This window comes from Podarcis cretensis, assembly GCF_951804945.1.
Source record: "Podarcis cretensis genome assembly, chromosome: 4".
Taxonomy (NCBI): Eukaryota; Metazoa; Chordata; class Lepidosauria; order Squamata; family Lacertidae; genus Podarcis; species Podarcis cretensis.
In genome coordinates this window covers 26,567,237-26,589,060 of record NC_137173.1, presented here as the reverse complement: position 1 = coordinate 26,589,060, position 21,824 = coordinate 26,567,237, and the positions used below count along the sequence as shown (strand labels likewise).

Sequence of the window (21,824 nt, the reverse complement as noted above, 5' to 3'; positions counted from 1 at the left end):
CGCTTAGGACTTTGGCCTTAGCCTCTCTGCCACTCCAACCACCAACTCATACAGCAGCAGCTGCCACACGCCCAGCTCAAGTATAAAATTCAATATTGCTTCTCTCGGGATAACATCCAGTCTAGATTCTAATTTATTTCCACTAGAAAATACAATGGCATAAGAACACCCATGTATCAGCTGCTCAAGCCACGGGATTCTGTGAAAATAAGGTACACTGAGTAACGGGTTCCCTAAGCAACCATAGGCAGTTTTAGCTAAAAATAAAGCACTTCAATGCCTTGGTGCAAAAGCAACGAAGGAAAACGGAGGCTATACTTGCCTGGGTGCAATCTCTCTCCACCGGAAGGAATGCAGAGAGAGAGTGCATTCTTGTAAAATGTAGCCAGGAAGAAACAGAGCATTCATTCTCTCTTGGATCCAACCAAATGTCCACTTTGTCCAGCATCCTTTTTTGCCCATTTTGGTGCCCTTCTTCTGCCTCTTCTCATACCATGTGTGCTTGTTCCTTCTCGTGTGTCTGCAATGCATGTATTAGAATTATTTAGTTAACTCTCTCACTGGGAGCTAGTGCAGTGTAGTGGTTCAGAGCGGTAGACTTGTAATCTGGGGAACTGGGTTCGCATCTCCGCTCCTCCACATGCAGCTGCTGGGTGACCTTGGGCCAGTCACACTTCTCTGAAGTCTCTCAGTCCCACTCACTTCACAGAGTGTTTGTTGCGCTTTGAGACTCCTTCGGATAGTGATAAAGCAGGATATCAAATCCAAACTCTTCTTCTTCTTCAAACCAAAGAAATTGTATGCTTTGTTTCTGCTGAGCTACTCCCCATTGCTGTAGTAAATGTGCAGATTTTCCTGAGCTTTCCCCCACTGCGGTATCATGCATATTCTGATTCTGTGTGTCACCAATAAACATTTTGCTTTAGAACTTATTTAAGTTCCTGGACAAATCGGCTGAGATGCAGGACTGTCACTGTTCAATACAAGATTCTTAGATTCTTAGAATGTGTATTAGTGAAAAATGGGGCTCACCAAAAGCCTGAAAGTACCATCAGCTGCAGCCAGCATGGCCACTGCTCGGAGATGATGGGAGTTGTAGCCCAAAACATTTGGGGGAGGGTTGCTTTGGACCTACCCCAAAGTGGAGTCATAGGGTTTAGGATTAGAGTAAATCTCCACTTGCCTTCAAAGCAAGTGCCATTCCCAGATTAAGCACTGCATGCCAATGCCCAAACCCCAAAGTTCTGCCTGTTTGACCTGCCCATTCAAAGTATTCGAGCAGTGTCAAGAGCATGGAGAAGGAGCAACAACCTTCATCTTGCCCTCTCCTCCTAGTCTGTGGTCTGTCCCAGAGGGAGAGGGCAAGAGAATGAATAGTGGGATAACCACAGGAAGAAGGGGAGAGCTGTAGGCCAGTGTGATGTACTAGACCATTTGTGGGAATAAGGCAGGAACAGACAATGTGTTGCTCTCCAGAGACTGCCAGACTCCAACTCCCAACAACATCTTGAGGGCACCACATGGCTTCCCTTGGACTAAAGAAACCTGGGTTCAGTGCTCCCTGGGTAAGTCACTATCTTGCAGTCTAGCCCATCCTGAAAGGTTGCTGTGAAAATAAAATAGGCTAACTGTGGATAATTGGATTGTATGTTTGTAAATCACCTTGTGACTCATGTGAAATGCAATCCATAAATGTATAATAATATAATAACCCCCTTTGCTTATTTGAGCTGCTCAGATGAAGGCAGAGGCTTACAAATGTGATCAATTATCCTGGTACTTCCAAAGAAATGCATTTAGGATTGAGATGCAAATATTTGTTTGTCTAACCACCTTTTTTAAACTGTGTTTAGATGGGGCTCAGCATCAGATACCTGTCTGGTTTGCAACACTGGAGATTTAGATCATACCAAGCACAGCTCTTTTCATTTGTATTTTACAGAGGCTTTCATAATTACATACCTTATAATGATGCTAAATGTAATTCTGATCATGCCCTTCTAAAATTGCCTTGGATTAAAAGCTTTTACGGTCTCTTTAGGCCATGGGCCTGCAATTACAGAAAATGAACTGCATTTTAGCTTTCCATTGAAATTAATAACAGCACTTCTCCAATTGACTCAGTGAGTAGTTAATGGAATAAACTGCATATTTCACTACAATATGGTTTTAAAGCCATTTGAGATATATTCTGTGCTTCAAATGGGATAATAATTCATACAGTACAAACTCTTATTTGGGATTCTACAAAATCTATCCCAGATATGTCCAGAATTTAAGATCTTATTAATGGTTTGACAATCATTACCTGCTTGAGTCTAATCTTCCTTACCTTGCATACTTGGGAATATCTCCTTCACGCATGCTGAGGTTCAAAGAGACAGCCTAATAAGAGTGCGCCTAATGGCATTTAGGATCTTGCACCTAAGATTTCTGCATTTTAGCATGTTTCTTAACATAGTGTCATATATACAAAGTCCAGTGGATTGCCGTTCTCTTGGTCACACGAGATATCCCCCGTAGTGCCTCCACTTCTCCCATAGGGGATGCACATGTTTGTGCCAGCTATGACTGAATATGATGCGTGCAACCTATACCGGCCATAAAAGGGCAAATATATTTCCACGTTGGCTTCAAAGCCTGGTGACTAACTTCTTTAAAGTGCTCAAATACCCCCTCAACACAAACACACACAGCCTCCACTCAAACACCATAATGAGCTGTTTGCATTTATATGTAAACAAGTAGCACATTAAAGCTGCAATCCTACGGGACTTACCTCCAAGTAAACATAAACAATTGCAATTGACAAATTGCAATCTTAGACACACTTAAGGGTATGGGTACATACCATTATACGTTTAAAGCACCCGCCTACCAAAAAGAAAAAGAATTCTGATAATTGCTTATGATGATTTTATGGTGGGAAATGTGTACTCGGGGGTGGGATGCTGGGTATGGTCACTTTTGGTTGTTATCGTTGCATTGTTTTAATATTTATTTGTTTAAGTAGCCCTGATACCTTTCGGCATAAGGCAATGCATAACGTTATAATAATACTATTCTTCTTTTTTTATAAAAAACCCACACAACTTCTATCAGTACTGATTTTCAAAAAGAACAAAACAGAATGGCTGTAGATTTTGTAGGATTCTTTTTCTCCCCCCCCCCCCCCCGTGGGGTGTGTGTTTTAAAGGTATGGTGGTGTGTAGCACATCTTTAAGAGTGTTTAGGATTGCAGTCCTATTTACCGGTATGTTTACTTGGAGGTAGGTCCCAAAGGATTGCAGCTTTAATATGCTGATTTTGGGCATATAAATTGCAAACAATTCTGCTCATTATGGTGTGCAAGTAGAGGCTCTGTGTGTGCTGAGGCGCCACTTGAGCACTTTTTAGAAGTTAGTCACCAGGTTTTGAAGCAAACATGGAAATATATCTTCCCCCCCCCACACACAATGGGTTTCTGTTTGTTGAATTTTGTCCCCAGTCAAACTTTACAGATGTAAGCTGCTGAAGCTGGGGGACTGGATTTCCTAATGGAAATGCTGACAGACCTTTACTTATAGCGCTATAGAGAGTGCCCCTGTAATTATTCAATTGCCTAATTCCATTTATCTTCCATGAACCATTATGGGCTGCTGACACGCTGCAGCTTCCTTAGCAGAATACACAGCCGAGTCTAATGGACTGCAGGGAAAGTCAGTTAAATGGAATAAGGTTTGTGCCTTACTCTCAAAGGCTATTATTTTATAAATGAAGGCAGGTGGATGCATTTACGTTATTAGGATAAATATTTATGAACTGTTATCACTGATACCCTGCATTACAAAAACATTATCTTCCATATTTAAAAAATAAAATACAAAGAACAATCCATGCCCGAGTATATTTTGATTAGGATATTGATTATGGTGCTCCTTACACAAAGCCACAAAATAGCATGATCTTAGAAATGAATGCTTGCTGTGTTTTTTCCCTCCCCACCCCCCCCCCTTATGCAAGCAAGGAAGGTGCTGTTGAGAAACAAAGACTGAAAGCTAGCATATTGTGACACCATTTTAAAAGCAAACCCTCAAACTAATAACTTTCCATTTCCATCTCCAAGCATGTGTGAAAATATTTAATTAACCAAATGTGATCAGCATACTTTGCTACTATGCGTGGGTCTACAGAAGAAAACTAATATCTGTTACCTTGTTGAAAAAGAACATCAAGTCACTGTTTTTCGCATGGCATTAATCTTATACAGTGGTACCTCGATTTAAGAACAGTCCTGTTTACGAACAATTCGATTTACGAACTCTGCAAAACCAGAAGTAGAGTCCCGGTTTGAGAACTTTACCTCGGTCTAAGAACGGAATCTGAACGGTGGAAGGGCACAGGCGGCAGGAGGCCTCATTAGGGAAAGCGCCCCTCGGTTTAAGAACGGTTTCGGTTTAAGGACAGACTTCCGGAACGCATTAAGTTCGCAAACCGAAGTACCACTGTAGAAGAAACTTTTTCTTATACTTGGAAACAGAAACTGAATACATAACATTTGAGAATTTGAGTTTGTTAACAGCACATATAGCTATGCATTCAAGACTACGTAGTCAGTTTAATGGGATGTAAAATGCAACTACATTTCTCTGAGTCTGGTCCAAGGTGGGAGAACTTCTCAACAAAATCTAGAGCTGCAATAGGGGTGGGGAGAGAGAGTATCCCTCCTTTTGCTGTTGTCTTGCTGCTGCCTGTTTTGAAGTGGCAGCCCCAGCATTTGACCCAGCAATGTTCCCACAGCTCCCTTTCTAAGATTATTACCATACTTTTCTGTGTATAACACACCCCTATGTATAAAATGCCCCCTATTTGTAGGGACTCAAATTTAAGAAAATGGCCCAAAGTTGTTGAGCTCTTTTGGGGGAGGATTGCCAGAGGTTGTTCATGATTTTTGGGAAGGAATGCAGTAAATCACTAACCCGACGGCTATAATAATAATAATAATAATAATAATAATAATAATAATAATAATTTTTATTTATATCCCGCCTCCCCAGCCGAAGCCAGGCTCAGGGTGGCTAACAACAATAAAATAGTACTACATAGAAAAATCATTCATTATAAAATTAACTCAAATCAAACTGATGGCAACCACTGGGCCAGAGCTCTGCGAAGATTGCGAAAGGAGGGGGTCAGACAGTGCCTTGGCCAAAGGCCTGGTGGAACAGCTCTGTCTTGCAGGCCCTGCAGAAAGATGTCAAGTCCCACAGGACCCTAGTCTCTTGTGACAGAGCGTTCCACCAGATCGGAGCCACAGCCGAAAAAGTCCTGGCTCTAGTTGAGGCCAGCCTAACCTCTCTGTGGCCTGGGACCTTCAAGATGTTTTTATTTGAAGACCGTAAGTTCCTCTGTGGGACATACCAGGAGAGGCGGTCCCGTAGGTCCGAGGGTCCTAGCATCTGCTACAAGCATCAGTCCGATAAACAACAGCAACAGGAAATTGCAAGCCAAATTGCCGCAGCAGCAGCCAATCCAAAACAGCCCTTGACGCAGCAACCAATCACACTCTTATTTACCATATAAGATGCCCCCAGTTTTTAAACATTATTTTACAGTAAAAAACAACAACCTCGTCTTATACATGGAAAAGTACGGTATATATCATTATGAAGCACTAATCCAATGACAGTTCTGAAGGCAGCCCCTGGCAGCCCTCATTAACCCACAGAATTCTGTCTCCACTGCTACAAGCTGGTTTAGCTCTCCCAAATATCACCACCCCCAAAATACCAATGAAAAATGGTCCACAAAAAGACAAGGAGGGTTTCAAGCTAGTCCAAGATGCCTTTGTAAATGTGAACACTTCATTTTTCTCAGTGAAAGTTAATCTCAGGATGCTTAGAAATAACACTTCGTTTCCTAGAAGCCTTGATCCTTTATCGCAAATGTGTGTAATAAGCTATTATCTTTCAGGGAGTAAAAATAAACTTTCCACATGTCCAGAGGCATTCTCTTATTATATCACATTGTCTTGAGACTGACAACTGAATTTGGTGTAAACTTAGGTAGGTAGCCATGTTGGTCTGATGCAGTCAAAATAAATAAAATAAATAAATAAATTATGCAGTAGCACCTTAGAGACCAACTAAGTTTGTTCTGGTTATAAGCTTTTGTGTGCTTGCACACTTCTTCAGATACACCAGTGTACACTGGTGTACACTGCAACTTGCTCATGCTGTATTTATCTTAGTGCATTTATCTTAGCAAAATATTTATCTTAGCAAAATATTATACCTCATCTCAATAGCAGTACAAAACCCAGGCACAGCGTCATGGGAAGTAAGAGGCAGGAATTGAAGGCAACCACAATCGAAAAGTAAACACATTTACAAATACTCATTTTTACCCTTATAAATGCTCTCTCATTTGTTTAGATGATAATCATGTCAACAAACCTCAATCAAAAGGACCATTTCCCAGGGCTAATAAGAATTAAATGCAGTAGAACATCCTGTGTATTCAGCTATCACTTTGGATGAAAATATCTTGTGAACTTTAAACACAGATGATACTCGGGGAAATAGGTTGTGCTGGTGGGTTCCCCCCTCCCCTTCTTGTTGTTGCGGTGATTATTATATATTAAAGCATTTGCACTTTCCTAGACATTTCATGAAGCATTTTGTTTTCTTAATCTTTGCAAGAAACATGACAACATTTAAATTTCTTTGCAATTAGATTTGACTTAATTATGACCATTGTTTAATACCACCTTGTTTTACCTGCTTTGGGTCATAAATAGCCACCAAACTCATCATTTCATAAAGAGTTGTTTTTCTACCTGATGTTCGCTATGTTCAGAATGTTAATAGCTACTACAGCGGAATATGAATAGGCTTGGTGCAGCCACTTGAAATATAGAAAAATGGCCCAGACATTAAAAAAGATAAAAGGGAAAAGGGCAGTAATGAATTTAGAGGAAAATGAACATTAATGGCACTAACATTACTCATGTTCCACATAACAAATTATTGGAAGTCTGTCAAGCACACCAAATTACCTACTCATCTGCTGTTGTGGGGCCCTTTGGAGCTATCCAAAACCAGCAAAAGCAAGACAATTTGAGCTAATTTTACTATTTATAACAATAGAACAGACCATTAAGATAAATTAATGTCATTATCAAGTTTCTATGAAAATGACAAATACTGCTATTTCGAGCAGCTTTAGAAGCTGTTGACTATAATGAAATCTGCTCTAGAGGTACTAAAAAGAAACACTCCATGTAATTATTTTCTAGTAGCTTGTTTGTTTCCTTCCTATTCATTTGGCTTTCACCACAATTAGTTCTGTACACAATACGTGGTAACTAAATAGTCAACACTACGTGGCATTAGGACTAATTGGGCAATTAGGAGGCAGTTCCCATCCTTTTAAGTCCTAAAGAAAGTGGGGAGTAGACGTTCTCCAGGCAACAATAACAGTACCACACAGGCCAAGATTGTCCAAGTTTAAGGGAATACAAAGTAGAACGAGGAACAAAGTGCAAATCAAATGCTTCACCTAAAGCAACACACACATGAGGTGCTTTATTCAACAATCTAATTGATCACACACAGAGAGAAACACAGGGCACTGCAGCAAATATCTTTGCCAAAGCAAGTCTATCTTAAGATACCAGTACAATAGCTTTCGGGTTCTTCTTAGGTCACAAGGTATTTCAAAGATATCCAGCATCGAAAGCCAAGGTTCACACGGTGTCTCATGTGCTCTGCAAGCGAAGACTGTCATAATAGTCAGGGATGTTGTGGTCACTGCCCTTTAAGAGACAAGTTCTTGAGCCAAAGGGAATGCAACACAACACAGATTCACCCAACCTAAGATCTGCTTTGTTCAGTCCAGCTGTGCTATCATCGCACCCTTTAGTTAATTTTAACGCTTTCCAAAGCCACTAATGCAATCTCTTCGCGCGCACCTTGCAGGTTCACTGCAAAAAATGTCTGGCATCACCTCAGATCCACTATCTACCGTATTTTTCACTCCATAAGACGCACTTTTTCCCTCCTAAAAAGTAAGGGGAAATGTGTGTGAGTCTTATAGAGCGAATGCAGGTGGGAGGCTCTGCTCAGCGCTCCCTTTAAAGAGCCATGTGGAGTATGTTTGCGGCTCTTGGGGGCTTTTCCCCGAGGAGGGAGAAGGGCAGCCCGTCAGTCCCTTCTCCCTCCTTGGGGAAAAGCCTGCAAGTGCCGCACACACGCTCCATGCGGCTCGTGAAAGGGAGCACTGAGCAGAGCCTGGGATGCATACAGGCTCTGCTCAGCGCTCCCTTTAAAGGATATTTTTTTCTTGCATTCCCCCTCTAAAAACTAGGCATGTCTTATGGCCAGGAGCGAAAAATACGGTAACTTCAAGTGCCCCCACAACATCAATAGTAGCATACCACACTTTTCCAACAGTGTACCTTCCTTCTCCAATTTTGGACTTGCTTCTTTTCTCTCTGTTGTGCACATCTAGATGAAATGAGCCCTTGTGGCACATGGCACCTCAGGCTGGCCGTGCACTAGGCTTGCAAATGTGTCCACACCCTGTTGCAATGATTATTCTGTGCTGTACTGCTATCTTTTTGGGGACTAGCTTTCGATGGGGTCTTTCTTAGTCTAAGTACAAGCCCTTCTTTAGGTGCTTTTTTTGTTAATCTGTGCCATATATTTTCACTTCCTTCAGGTCCCATTGCATGTGTTTGAACTTCTGTCACTGCTTCATCCCCACAAGCATTAATAGCCTAAGCAAATCTTAAAACGGGGTTAAAGGAGCACTCCTTTAACTTGCAGTCTGTGTTACTCAGCACAGCCTCGTTTCTTAACATGACGTTTTCCTACAGCTTCAAATTCACAATCTTGAAGTTTTTGCCTTAGCTCTGTTAGAAAGTGATCTATTCCTGCTGCTTCTCTGTCAGGGATACAGCTTCACTTTCTATAAACACAAGTTTCGGCTTCTGCACTTGTTTAATTTTACATTGCCACCCATTCACTCAGAATTCTTTCAAAACGTCTTAGTAGCTGGTATAGTAGGATTAGACATGAATTGGACAGAAAAACTAGAGGCAGGATGAACCTTAAAATGAAATTGTTGTCTTGATCAAGGGGATCTTGTGTATATATAGAAATGCAGGTTGTCAGGGCGGAATGTAGAGGCAGAGAGGTCCATGGCCCCATTTAGCAGAATAAGCATCAGGAAACCCAAATGCAAAAGCACTGCATTACCACATTTGGAAGCAGGATAATTCACATTACTGACTAAATTTGCTATTGTCAACCTAGCGCCCTCCAGATGTGTTGCACTATAACTCCCATCAGCCTTAGCCAAAATTTTGGCCCCAAACACCTAGAGTGTTTGACTAGTCTGGAACACAGTGCCTAGCACAACCTAGAGCATCTCTGAATCAAAGCTGCAGTCACTGCCTCAAGAGCAAGCCCATTTTGGAAGACCCTGTGCAATCTGCTGTAATGGATTCTCCACCACTGGAACCTGTTTCCCCCTTTTGGTTCCTATTCCCTGTGGCTTTCTAGCTGGCAGGCAAACTGCCTGCCTGGCACTGGTGCTCACCTCAGCTCTGGGTCCATATGCCAGCATAAAGCTCTGGGCCCACTGGTGCCAGCATGCTAATTATGCCAGCCCCAGCCCTGGCACAAATAAGCCAGAAGAGGGGCCAGCCTGATTAAGATACCAGTGCTGTTGGCAAGCTGCTGTCCGCAAGAGCCTGGTAGGCACTCCACTCCAGTATTGACTATATGATTTTACAATGGCTTTAGTATGGAGTGCTTTGCAGTAAAAGCAATGAGACTGCTGGAGGCCTGCCTGGTGGAAACTTATGGCGCAAGTCATGTGTACAGGACGTAGCTAGGGCAATGCAATGAAATCATCAAGCCAAGATTGCAAAAGCATTCCCCTCCGGAGATTGGGCCCATCACACAAGAGCCTAAATCTGATCATACTAACTAGGGAGTGATTAACACATCTGGTCTCCATAAAAGAAACTAAGGATGTATTCACACATGAGGTTTGTTGCATTAGTTTTACTGATTAGAACTGTAACCCTTCTGTTCTGATTTCTAACATCCCTTTCACACTGCAGTATGTCTTTTGGCCGCTTAGCTTTCCACTAAGTTTATACCAGCTGCACACAATTGAGGCTTAGTCTGCAATGTGAGCCCAGAGAACATGAGAATGTAATGCCGGAATCTTAACATGAGGTCCCTCATCCAATTTGAAACCAGACCAGGCCCTGCTTAGCTTTGCAAATGTGGTAGCAGTTTTATTGTTGCACCACTAGGATGACTTTATCCCAAGATTAAGACAAGTGTGTGTGAAAACTGCTGGGTAAATCTGTCAAGATGCATTACTGCTGCTGTCAAAAGAGACCTGCTGAGTGCCACTGCTGGGCTGCCATGTAGCAACACCAGCAATGGTAGTCCTGGCAGGGCTCTGGGGCACTAGAAGCTGCCTGCATATTCTGCCTGTTGGTGTCAGGCCCAATCATAAGATGCACAGGTCTGTTCACAAATTTCTTGCCTTGCCTTGCCTTTGTATGTATATATATATATAGATAAATAAATACATGTATAAGAGGAGAAAGAAAATGCATGTTTGTTTGTGCGTGTGGTCAGAAGCAGTGTACTTCTGAGTACAGTGGTACCTCGGGTTACATACGCTTCAGGTTAGACTCCGCTAACCCAGAAATAGTGCTTCAGGTTAAGAACTTTGCTTCAGGATGAGAACTTAAATCGTGCTCTGGCGGTGCAGCGGCAGCAGGAAGCCCCATTAGCTAAAGTGGTGCTTCAGGTTAAGAACAGTTTCAGGTTAAGAATGGACCTCCAGAACAAATTAAGTACTTAACCCGAGGTACCACTGTATAAGCACCGCTTTCTATGTTCCTCTGACTGCCAGCTGCCATAGGTAACCAACAATGGATGGCCATTGTCGTCATGCCCTGCTCTGCGAGCTTCGGGGGATATCTGGCTAGCCCCAGCTAAGAGAAAGAACACCATTTTGTGTAATCCTCCATGGCAGAAATTTTGTTTTATGTCTTGTCCCTCACAACAATCATTGTGTGACTGGTGCCCACAGCAGTTCCTCAAAATTCCAAAAGATTGGTGAGACCTGCTTCCAATATAAGTGTATTCACTTCGCCCCTTCCCAGACTTAAGAATTTGGAAATTCATTATTTAGATCAGGTATGGGGAATTTTTGACCCTCCAGATGTTGCTGAACTACAATTTCCATTGGCCAAAATTTCCCCTACCTGATTTAGCAAGTGAGCCAAACTCAGACATTAGTGTGGAAAACAAAATATCCAAGGCTCACTGGCCAACCAGAGTTGGAGAAAAGCCTGCTTACAGGCCCAAATATGAAAAATGGGACAACTGCCTTTCCCTTTTATACTTACTATAATAATAATCTGCAGCAGCAGCAGCAGCAGCAGCAGTTACTGGAGTATGTGAGCCCAGCCAGCGCTCCTCTGATCAGTTCAGCCAGTGTTAAAGTTAATGAAAGCCAATTAGTATGTGAAAGCTCTATCAAACATTTCAGAGCATTTTATTAGTACTATTAGTCAGAGGCTTTCTGTGTCAGGGGATTTGGCTTTTTTTCTTAATTAAACCTTTATGAGAGAATATCAAATTTGATAATCCATGTGGTAATTTATTATAGAATAAAGAGACTGTGGTCTGAGCTGAGCTCTAGGTGCCTAAGTGAGTCCTATGACACAGGGGCCGCAGCCTCTTACACCAGGCCTGAATTTAGCCCCACAGGTTGGCAACGGTTTTAATTTATTCATTAATCTGGGGAAAGCCTGCATGTTTTTTCTGTGACGCACAAGGACAGCTCTTGTGCTGTCTAAAAAGCAAAGAAATGCTGAAACAGGGCAACAATACCCTTACTTCAGTAATTTTACGATGTGGTTTCTGCTGGGTATTTGTTTCTGTTTATTAAAAAGAGGACAAGATGGAGAAGAGTGAGAGCCCCCTCTCAGGAAGCAGCAGGAACCCAGCACCTCTGGAAGGTGGGAGCCCCACCTGTTCAGCCCCACTGGTTGCTTCTGCCAATGGACCATCTAGTCCTGCATCCTTGTTCTCACAGTGACCAACCAGATGCTGAAGACTGACCCTCTGTAAGGGGTTAACAAGGAGGGTGTTGTGTATCGAGTCAAAGGATTTTATATCTGTATTATTATTGTCTGTATTTGCATTAAGGTAAAGTAACTGCCTTTTGGTTCCAGAGGGTACAGCTACTATTGGTTCATTTAAGCTGCTGTATTTGGATCCTCTGTCTTATTGGTTGCCTCCAAAAGGCAGGACTGTGATTGCCTGATATTGTTCCCTCCAAAATGTATCCTTTCTAGCTAGTTCCCTGTCCCTATAAATGTAGCTCTTCCCTCCTCAAGTCTCAGTCTTGTTGCTTTAATAAAGAAGTGTTACTAGAGAACTGTCTCCAGCATATTATGTCAAGAGAGCTGAAATCACAAACCCCACGTCACAACAGAGGGTGCAAATAGGTGTCATAAATCCTTGTGCAATGTGCAGTACATGTGTCCTAACCCTAATTCAGCCACCCAAACTTGGTCTGAATCTTTCAACCAACTGCACTCTCCTGAAATGCCTGTCCATTGAAACCGATGGGAGCGACAGTAAAAGTTATTTGATATTTAGAAGCTGCTAGACTCAAAAATTATTCAGCTCCCAGAAATCCTGGCTTGAAATCCAGATTGAGATTTATAACAGAGCATGCTCTTATGTGTCCCTGCCTATGTACTTTTATTAAAAGATTTGTTATTTTATAAAGTATATAAAACAAGACAATTATATAATATAACAGATGAAAATTAAAAGATGAAAAAATATTCCTGCAGTTGCAGGGGGTTGGTGTGGATGACCTTCAGAGTTCCTTCCATCTCTTCAGTTCTATGATTCTATGAAAACCATAACATGGGCACATAGAGAATCAGTACAGTTACCGATACGTATTGGCTAAGTAACAAATTCCAAGTCATGAAAGACAAAAGCTAGAATAAAAGTTGTCTATTCCCCAGAAGCCTTTCTTATAGGTATACTAGGGACAGGTGTGCCAAAGAAGATGCCCAAACTATTTATGTATGTGACAACAGCATCACAGTACATGCACAGAAATGGAAAGAAGAGAAGGTTCCAACGAAGGAGAAGGAGTGGCTTTTGAAAGTCATGGACTATGGCAGAAATGGCAAAGCTGACAGCAAAATTAAGAGATCAAAATGACGAACTTTTAATAGAAGAATGGAGGCCTTTCATGGACTATTTAAAAGAATATTACAGTCAAATGAAATCGTGGGCAGGATTCGAGATAAAAGCCGCGGACGAAAAATGACAAAGTAATCGTAATAGAGAAAAAAAATTTAACAGATAAAAATATAATGCAGTAGAAAATGTTTGAGTAAAAACACTGTAGAAATGAAGGTGGGAAGTCAACTTACGAACCAATGTATTTGATTTGAAGGTTATTGTAAAAATGGAAAAAGTAATATTTTTAAATCTACCTACCTACGAAGGGAAAGGACCCATTGCTTTAGCACTGAATACCTGTTTTGCCTGTGGAAGGTGACAGATACAACCCCGAGATTCTCTAGTTTAGAACAATCTCTGGGAAGAGCTTTTGCTTGAGATGCTGGTGAGATGCAACCCATCAGAAAAGGCTGCATTGGGAACACGAGCCAATGCTTTGACTCAGCATAAAGTGGCTCTATGGTGACTCAGAAGGTGTGTTTTGTAAGCTGTGGCTGGCCATGGCTTCCCAGGACATGTGTATGCCCACAGGAACATAAACACATGCGTGTTCCATGCTGCTTCCAACACGGAAGTCTCTTTTGGGGCAAGAAATCCATGACTTGAGCTCTTGTCACTGCACAGGTAGGTGCTTCTCATAACCCCCATCCAATTTGCTGAAAATACCTGGCTGTGGTAGACCTCTTGAAGGATACGAGGTTTTCACATTGTCTGGCAATGAATAATACATTGGGAAGCAAAGGCAGCCATTAGCTCTCTTCTAATCAGTATCATGTAGCATTTTACCAATTAACCACTTCTCTCAGACACTTACCATATGAAGTGGCTCTGGGCAGAACTCCCACCAGGATGGACTGGGCCATCTGCATTTAGAAAATTGCCCATACATTTATTAAAGTGAAATTCACCCACTAATTAGTCCTGTCAGTCTTTCCTCCAAGGGTCCTCATTAGCACATTGAGCTAATTACTGCCACCAGAGGCATAAGTGTGTGGAAATGGAAAAGTGTGTGTATTGGGGGGGACGGGACTTTCAGAAAGCTGAACTCAAGATAAATTTCTTTCCTATCAATTGTAACCCAACAAATGGAGAAAACCCAAAATGCAATGGTAAAACTGAGTCAAGCTTTACCCTCCCACACTGCTGAAGTTAGAAAAAGAATAAAACTTTAGCAGTGTGGGAGGGCAGAACTTGACTTTGTCACTTGAAGCAATTAAGTCTACATGATTGTTATCTGATATTTCTTTCTCCTTTTTTAATAGAAAAAGAATAAAATATCAGTTATAGCCATCATGTAGACTTAATTGCTTCAAGTGACAAAAAGCTGAAGAGCACTGTGCTGCTTCAATAACATGAAAAGTTCAAAAATCTGATTGGGTGTGCTCCCGAGCCCTCGGGCAAATCTAAAGTAGACCTTTGGGTCTAGCTATTATGTATGCCTTTATTATTTTATTTTATTTTATTTTATTTATTTTATTTTATTTTTACTAGAGGCTGCTTTCATATAAATATGATCAAGGCAGTTCACAGTTTAAAATAATGCCTTACAGTTTAATAGATAAGGAATAAAAGGAAGAAGGAAAATAAACATATTGAGAAATCAACTCAAGATTGTCTCACCCCGTATATAAACAATGGATCACTGCGCTCTGCCGGGGGTGGGGTCCCCTAAAGATAGGATCTCATCAGGAAGTCTGTTCCATACATGTAGGAATAGGGCTTTTAGTGTGGCAGAACCTGCCCCTTGGAACTGCCTCCCATTACAAATCAGACAGGCATGGTTTCTATTATCTTTTCAGCACCTGTTGAAGGCCTTTCTTTCCCAACATGCCTTTTAAGAGGAGGTTTTTATCCCAGTCAGCAGCTGTCTCAGATTTGAAATTGCTTTTATGTATGAAATTGCTTTTTTAAAAAGTTTTTATATTTTATTGAAATTTTTTCAAATATAAAGAAGTAAAATGATACAAAAAGGGGGGGGGGGAGAGAAAACACACAACTGTGTAAAGGGGGGACAATATATGAACATATACAAAAAAATACCCTAACCCATACATTCTTTAATTGCTTTTATATATGAAATTGTTTAATATACGTTTCCAGTGTTGATGTGTATTTTGTTGTTGTTTGTCACTTCAAGATGCCTCATAGGAAGTGATTCATGAATGGAATGGAGCAATAAACATATAAATAAAACACTTTCAGAATGTCAGGCCCAACATCAGCACATGCCATCCATCATAGTGGTTGAGTCAGAGAACCACCATTTTAATATACCACAATACCCGCCCCCCAAAATGTAGTCACATTCTTTGGGGCGCTGTGGGAAATAAAGAAGGCCACCCTCAGTAGGAGACTAGGTAAACCTACAAGGTAGCAGAGGAGCTCTCCAGAGGCTACTGTTGGTTTTTCAAACCTACAGCCCATTTGGAGTATCGTACTGTTCAATGATAAAGTTACAGAATATCTCGGTGGAATAGCCACCATGAGAAAAGGTTGCAGAAAGGGGGGGGGGGACCAAATGGAAGTTAGTCCTCACCAGGTCCACTGACAGAACCTGACTTTCATACCTCTCCTTCAGGTACACCCCCATAAAAACCAGGGCTTTTTTTCAGCTGGAACTTAAGTTCCAGCCCCTCTCAGGTGGGCACCATTGCCATTCTTAAGAGAACAAGGGAGGCATTCATGGTGAATTATTTTTCTAGAAAAATAGCACTGAGTAAAACTGTATATGCTTCTCTCTTCTAAGTGCCAACTCTGCAGCAGAACCACAGTGCCCAAGCTCATACCTTTCAAAAGATTTCAGCACAACAGTACAGGCTGTGGTTGTGTCAGTCCCTGCCTTCATCCTCCCAAAATTTCCTGTCCATTTTCATGACTCCACCCATTCTCCTCGGCTGCCCTTTATGCTTGGATTCCCTACTGGGTGCTGCTGCTCTGCAGTCCTTCAAATCTCACCTCAGAGCAAGTAAAGCAGCAGGCAAACTAACAACACGTCATATTTCTTGGGACTGTTTTTTTATGCCAGGCTTTTAAATCTGCTTCTCTCAATCAGTTTAGCTGGAAACTTTTTCATCTCAGCATGTTGCATTGGCTAGGGTGAAAAATGCCCCATATATAGTCTGTTGGACATTTGGGGAATATTTTGGGTGCTTTTTGTGTAGCGGGGGACCTCTAGACCAGTGTTTCCCAAATTTAGGTCTCCAGCTGTTTTCAGACTACAATTACCATCATCCCTGACTGCTGGTCTTGCTAGTTGTTGTCCAAAAAACAGCTGGAGACCCGCGTTTCGGAAACCCCACTCTAGATGGTAGGTGCCTGAAATTTGGGGACAGGTGAAAATATCCTTGAAAGACTATGTTCTGGGTCGGAATGGGGGGCAAGGGCCACACTGCCTTCTGGGTCACCTTCAGGGAGCTGCCAACCAGCAGATGGGGCCAGGAGCAAATGGGGCCAGGGTGGTCAAATGTTTACTTTTGTACATGTTTACTTCTCAATTCTCCAGCCAAGTAAGCAAAAGGGCCAAGGGCCCATTCCAGCCAGGAAAAAGCACTACACGGGGCTGCAAAGCAGGGCTTGTGAGAGGTACGGCCTGGGGAGAGGGTGGGGAAGGAGTGGGACATGGAGAGAGTCTCAAGTGCCAGGTAGAGAGGCTCAGAGGGCTGCATTTGGTTCTCTATGGGAGAATATTTACAGGACCACCTCTCCTGGTATGCCCCACAAAGGACCTTAAGGTCCATGCATAACCATAGTTTAGAGGTCCCGGGCCCTAAGGAAGTCAGACTATCCTCCACCAGGGCCAGGGCCTTTTCAGTGATGGCACCGACCTGTGGAATGCTCTGTCCCATGAGACTAGGGCCCTGCAGGATTTAACCTCCTTCCGTCGGGCCTGTAAGACAGAGCTATTCCGCCTGGCCTTTAATTTGAATTCAGCCTGATCATTTATTTCCCTTCTCTTCTCTTCCCTCCCCATCCCTTTTTATGAAGATCACCCGCTCTGAGACCCCACAGCTAATTCTCCCCTGGCCTCCTCGCTGGCCCAAGTAGGACTAATTCAGCCAGCTAGCCCTGGGGATTATCTGATTGATTTTTGATTCTTGCATTTTATTGTTATTCATGTTTTTATACCGTATTTTATGCTGTTTTTATAATTAAGTGTTCTAAAGCATTTTAAATTTGTTGTTAGCCGCCCTGAGCCCGGTTTTTGAACCAGGAAGGGCGGGGTATAAATAAAAATTATTATTATTATTATTATTATTATTATTATTATTATTACCACCACTGTTCTCAATTTGCTCCTCATGTGTTAGTTCTACAATGAAAAGTGCAGTTTGGATGAGTTTTAATCCCACTGTCTGGGATTAAAGTTTCTTTGCGTCACTGACCAGGTCTCAGGTCTGCGTCATGTGCACAGCTTTCAGAGTAACATGTTTAAAGGAAGGGGGCAAAAAGACAAGCGTCCCATGTGAGATGCCCCAACACCTAGGCCCAATTCTGTGTGTTCCCCCTGCTTTCTTTCTCTATAGACAAGATGCGACAGCTTGATTATAACTGGGCATGCTCATTGCGAGCCGAATACCCATTTCTGACACAGCCACATTATACCGCATATTTCATTTGTGTAACCACTCTCATGCTCGTAATTACTTGATGCCTTTGGAACCGCAACAGTAGCACCGTTAAATGTAGGACAGAAATTAGAAAATGCCGTTCTGTCTCTCTAACAGACTCTTCCCCGAGTTTTATGGCTGGTACGGAAAAGGTCTGTTGTTTGGGGGCAGCCACAGTGGGATATGCACTTCAGGAAAGGCTATGGCCGTGATCATTATATGCAAATTTGCCACAGCATTTATCCCACTCTTCATTAACATAATATCATCTGGTACCTAAGGCAGCTATTACCTGATCCTGGACATTTCTCATAATAGATGTGTGAGAGCAAGGAGGGAGGGGGCGAGAGGAGTTTGTTAGAAAATGTAACAGGTATTCCCCCTTCCCCTTTCTAAATAAATGAGCCAAATACACCTGAGTGTATCCTGATCCAATGTAATAAGAGTGTTGGATGGACTAGGGAGACCTGGGCTTGAATCACCACCAAGCCATGAAACTCACTGGATGACTCTGGGCCAGTTAACTCTCTCACAGCCTAGCCTACCTCATAGGGGTGTTGTGAAGATAAAATGGAATTATTGTTGTTTAGTCGTTTAGTCGTGTCTGACTCTTTGTGACCCCATGGTCCAGAGCACGCCAGGCACTCCTGTCTTCCACTGCCTCCCGCAGTTTGGTCAAACTCATGTTCGTCGCTTCGAGAACACTGTCCAACCATCTCGTCCTCTGTCGTCCCCTTCTCCTTGTGCCCTCCATCTTTCCCAACATCAGGGTCTTTCCCAGGGAGTCTTCTCTTCTCATGAGGTGGCCAAAGTATTGGAGCCTCAGCTTCAGGATCTGTCCTTCCAGTGAGCACTCAGGGCTGATTTCCTTCAGAATGGAGAGGTTTGATCTTCTTGCAGTCCATGGGACTCTCAAGAGTCTCCTCCAACACCGTAATTCAAAAGCATCAATTCTTCGGCGATCAGCCTTCTTTATGGTCCAGCTCTCACTTCCATACATCACTACCTCCCTCTTATACATCAGCTTGAACCCTTGGAGGGCATGTGAGACACAAACCCATGTATTTTGTAGTCAACAGGTTTACACCAGGGAGTAACATCATGTTGATATGTACAGAGGCAGAATTAGTTCCAGGTGGGTCTCGGGAAAGGTACCTTACAGTAAGTGCATCAGTTCTCTTTGCCTGGAGGAGGAGACCACATTCCCCAGCACCAACTTTGACCCTGTTGGATGCCCCATGCAGTGTGAAAATGGCTGAGCTGTTAGGCTTTCGCCAGTTAAGGCAAGCCTTACAGATGCCCTGCAAGAGTAAGTCTTCTCTCCCTAACTGGTCAGAGTTCTTTCAGAGTGTCAACAAACATGTAGATAGAAGTAATTTGCCTATAGAGTGTATACTTGCTGTCAAAAGGCTTTTGACAAAGTACCTCACTAAAGGCTCCTGAGTAAGCTTATCAGTCATGGAATAAGATGAGAGGTCCCCTTATGGATCAGTAACTCGTGGGAATAAATGGAAAGTTCTCCCAATGCAGGGGTGTCAAAAGTAGCTCCAAGGATTTGCTCTAACTGATCCTCCAAGGTTCAGTACTGGAACATGCACTTTTAAAATTGTTCCTAAATGGTTTAGAGTGAGCAGTAAAGTTTGATGATACCAAATTGTTCAGGGTGAATAAAACAAAAAGAGATAGTGAAGAGCTCTCCAAAGGACCTCTCCAAATTGAGTGAATGGGCAGTAAAATGTAATGTAAACCTGTGATACACACTGGTGCAGAAAATCTTAATTTCACATATGCGCTTATGGGGTCTGAACTGGCAGTGACAGACAAAACCTTAGAGTAGATGACGACCCAGAGTGATGTGAAAAAGGCAAATTTCATGCCAGGCATCACGAAGAAAGGAGTTGAAAACAAACATGTCAGTATCAGAATGCTATTATACACACCTATGGTGCAGCCACACTTGGAATACTTGGTTTGGCTATGGTCACCTCGTCTCAAAAAGGTTATTGTGGGGTTGGAAAAGGTTCCTAAAGGGGATACCAAAATGATAAATGGGATGCAGCAACTTTCCCATGAGGAAACGTTGCAGTATTTGGGACTTTTCAGTTCAACAAAAGGGTGAGCAAGAGGAGACTTTGTAGAGGTGTATAAAATTATGTAATACGTGGAGAAAGTGGACACATATATTTTTCCCCTCCCTCTCTCATAAACCCTAACACTTGTGGACATCCAGTGAAGCTCAATATTGTGAGTTTAAGACGAATAATAATAATAGTTTATTATTTATACCCCACCTATCTGACTGGGTTTTCCCAGTCACCCTGGGCGGCTCCCAACAGAATATTAAAAACACAATAAAACATCAAACATTAAAAACTTCTCTAAACAGGACCGCCTTCAAAGTTCAAAAATTGAACTTTTCCACACAGCGTATAGTTCAACTATGGAATTCACTGAGGAAACAATGGAAGGAGTGATGGCAACCAACTTGGATGACCTTAAAAGAGGATTAGACAATTTTTTAGAGGCTAATGCTATCCATGGCGACTAGTCACGATGGCTATGTTCTTCATCCATTGTCGGAGGCAGTGTGTCTCTGAAGGCCAGTTGGAGGGAGCCACAGGTAAGGAGACTGCTGCACTCAGGTTTGGATGCTGGACTAGATGGGTCACTGGCTTGAGCCAGCAGGCTCTTATTCAGTCCTAATTCCCCACTGGTTCCTGTTCTTAGGCAAACATCAGCTGCAGGAGGATGCTTTTAATTGGGATCAAGCTAGGGAAGGAAGGGTTAAACCTCATGGTGCACTGCAGCCTCCGTGGCACGCTCCCTAATTACGCATCTCGGGTTGCCTGAGGTGGAGGGTGCTGTTGTTAAAGTTGCAAGGGAAAGGCATTCTAGGCATGGCTTTCATTAAATAATATGTCTTCATATAAAGATGGGCAGTGGGGTGGTGGTAAAATGGGATGCCCAATGCAGGAGGAGTGGGGTGGTACGTCAGCACCATGAATTGTTACTCTAACCTGCAAAAGCTTTTTCTTATGTTTTATTTTATTACATTGATATCCCACCGTTCCTCCAAGGAGCTCCAGGGTTTCCGCCTCCTCCTCCTTTTGTCCTCACGAAAACCATGCTATAATGAGAGCGTGTGTGAGAGGCCCAAAATCACCTGGTGAGCTTCATGGCTGGGTAGGGACCCGAACCCTTGTTTCCCAGGTCCTAGTCCAGCCCTCTAACCTCTACACAACACTGGCTCTAATGCGACTAAATCAAAGGATTTTACTTTAATAACTCCTTTTAAAACAACGTGTTAAACTGTACTTTCAAGAAAAGCCTACCCAGAATTTTTACATTTTGGAAAGACAAAAGGAGCCAGTCGAGGAATATTCGGGTGGCACGTTTTGTAGCACCACAACCTCTGAGCTACATGTGCTTTGTTTCTATGCTAAGTAGCTCCCCACAAAATAAACCACCAACAGGAATCTCATAGATTAGGGTTACCAGATGTTCCCGGGGACAGACCCCGGATTTGCAAATCTGCCCCCGAAGAAATTTCGTCCCCAAAATGTACCCCGATTTGCAAATCTGTCCCTGGGAAACATGGCAGCGGCAGCCTCAGAAGCCCAGAGCCAGCCTGGTAGCGCAGTTGGCTCTGGCCGGCTTCAGGAGCTGCTCGCTGCTGCCGCCGCCACTGCCAAAGAGGAACCGGGGATGTCCGGCAGTACAGATCTCCTGCCCCCTTCCCCCTTTGTTCTGACAGATCGGGGGAGGCTCAGGAGTCTCGGGTGGGCACGCGTTGCCCAGTTTTTTTAAAACAACTCTGCGCATTTATGTTTCACAGGGTGCAAAAGAAGGGCTTTGCACCTTGCCTGGCAGAGAAACTGTGCTCCTTGCGCCCCTCCTGGGCAACGGCCGCCCACCCATGACTCCTGAG

General features: G+C 42.8%; 1 long non-coding RNA gene across 1 annotated transcript in view; it reads right to left on the bottom strand.

Moving 5' to 3' along the window:
- LOC307215185 overlaps positions 1–21,824 on the bottom strand; it is a 371,333-nt gene that overhangs the window by 346,403 nt on the left and 3,106 nt on the right. The gene's annotated exons all lie outside the window — the stretch shown is intronic.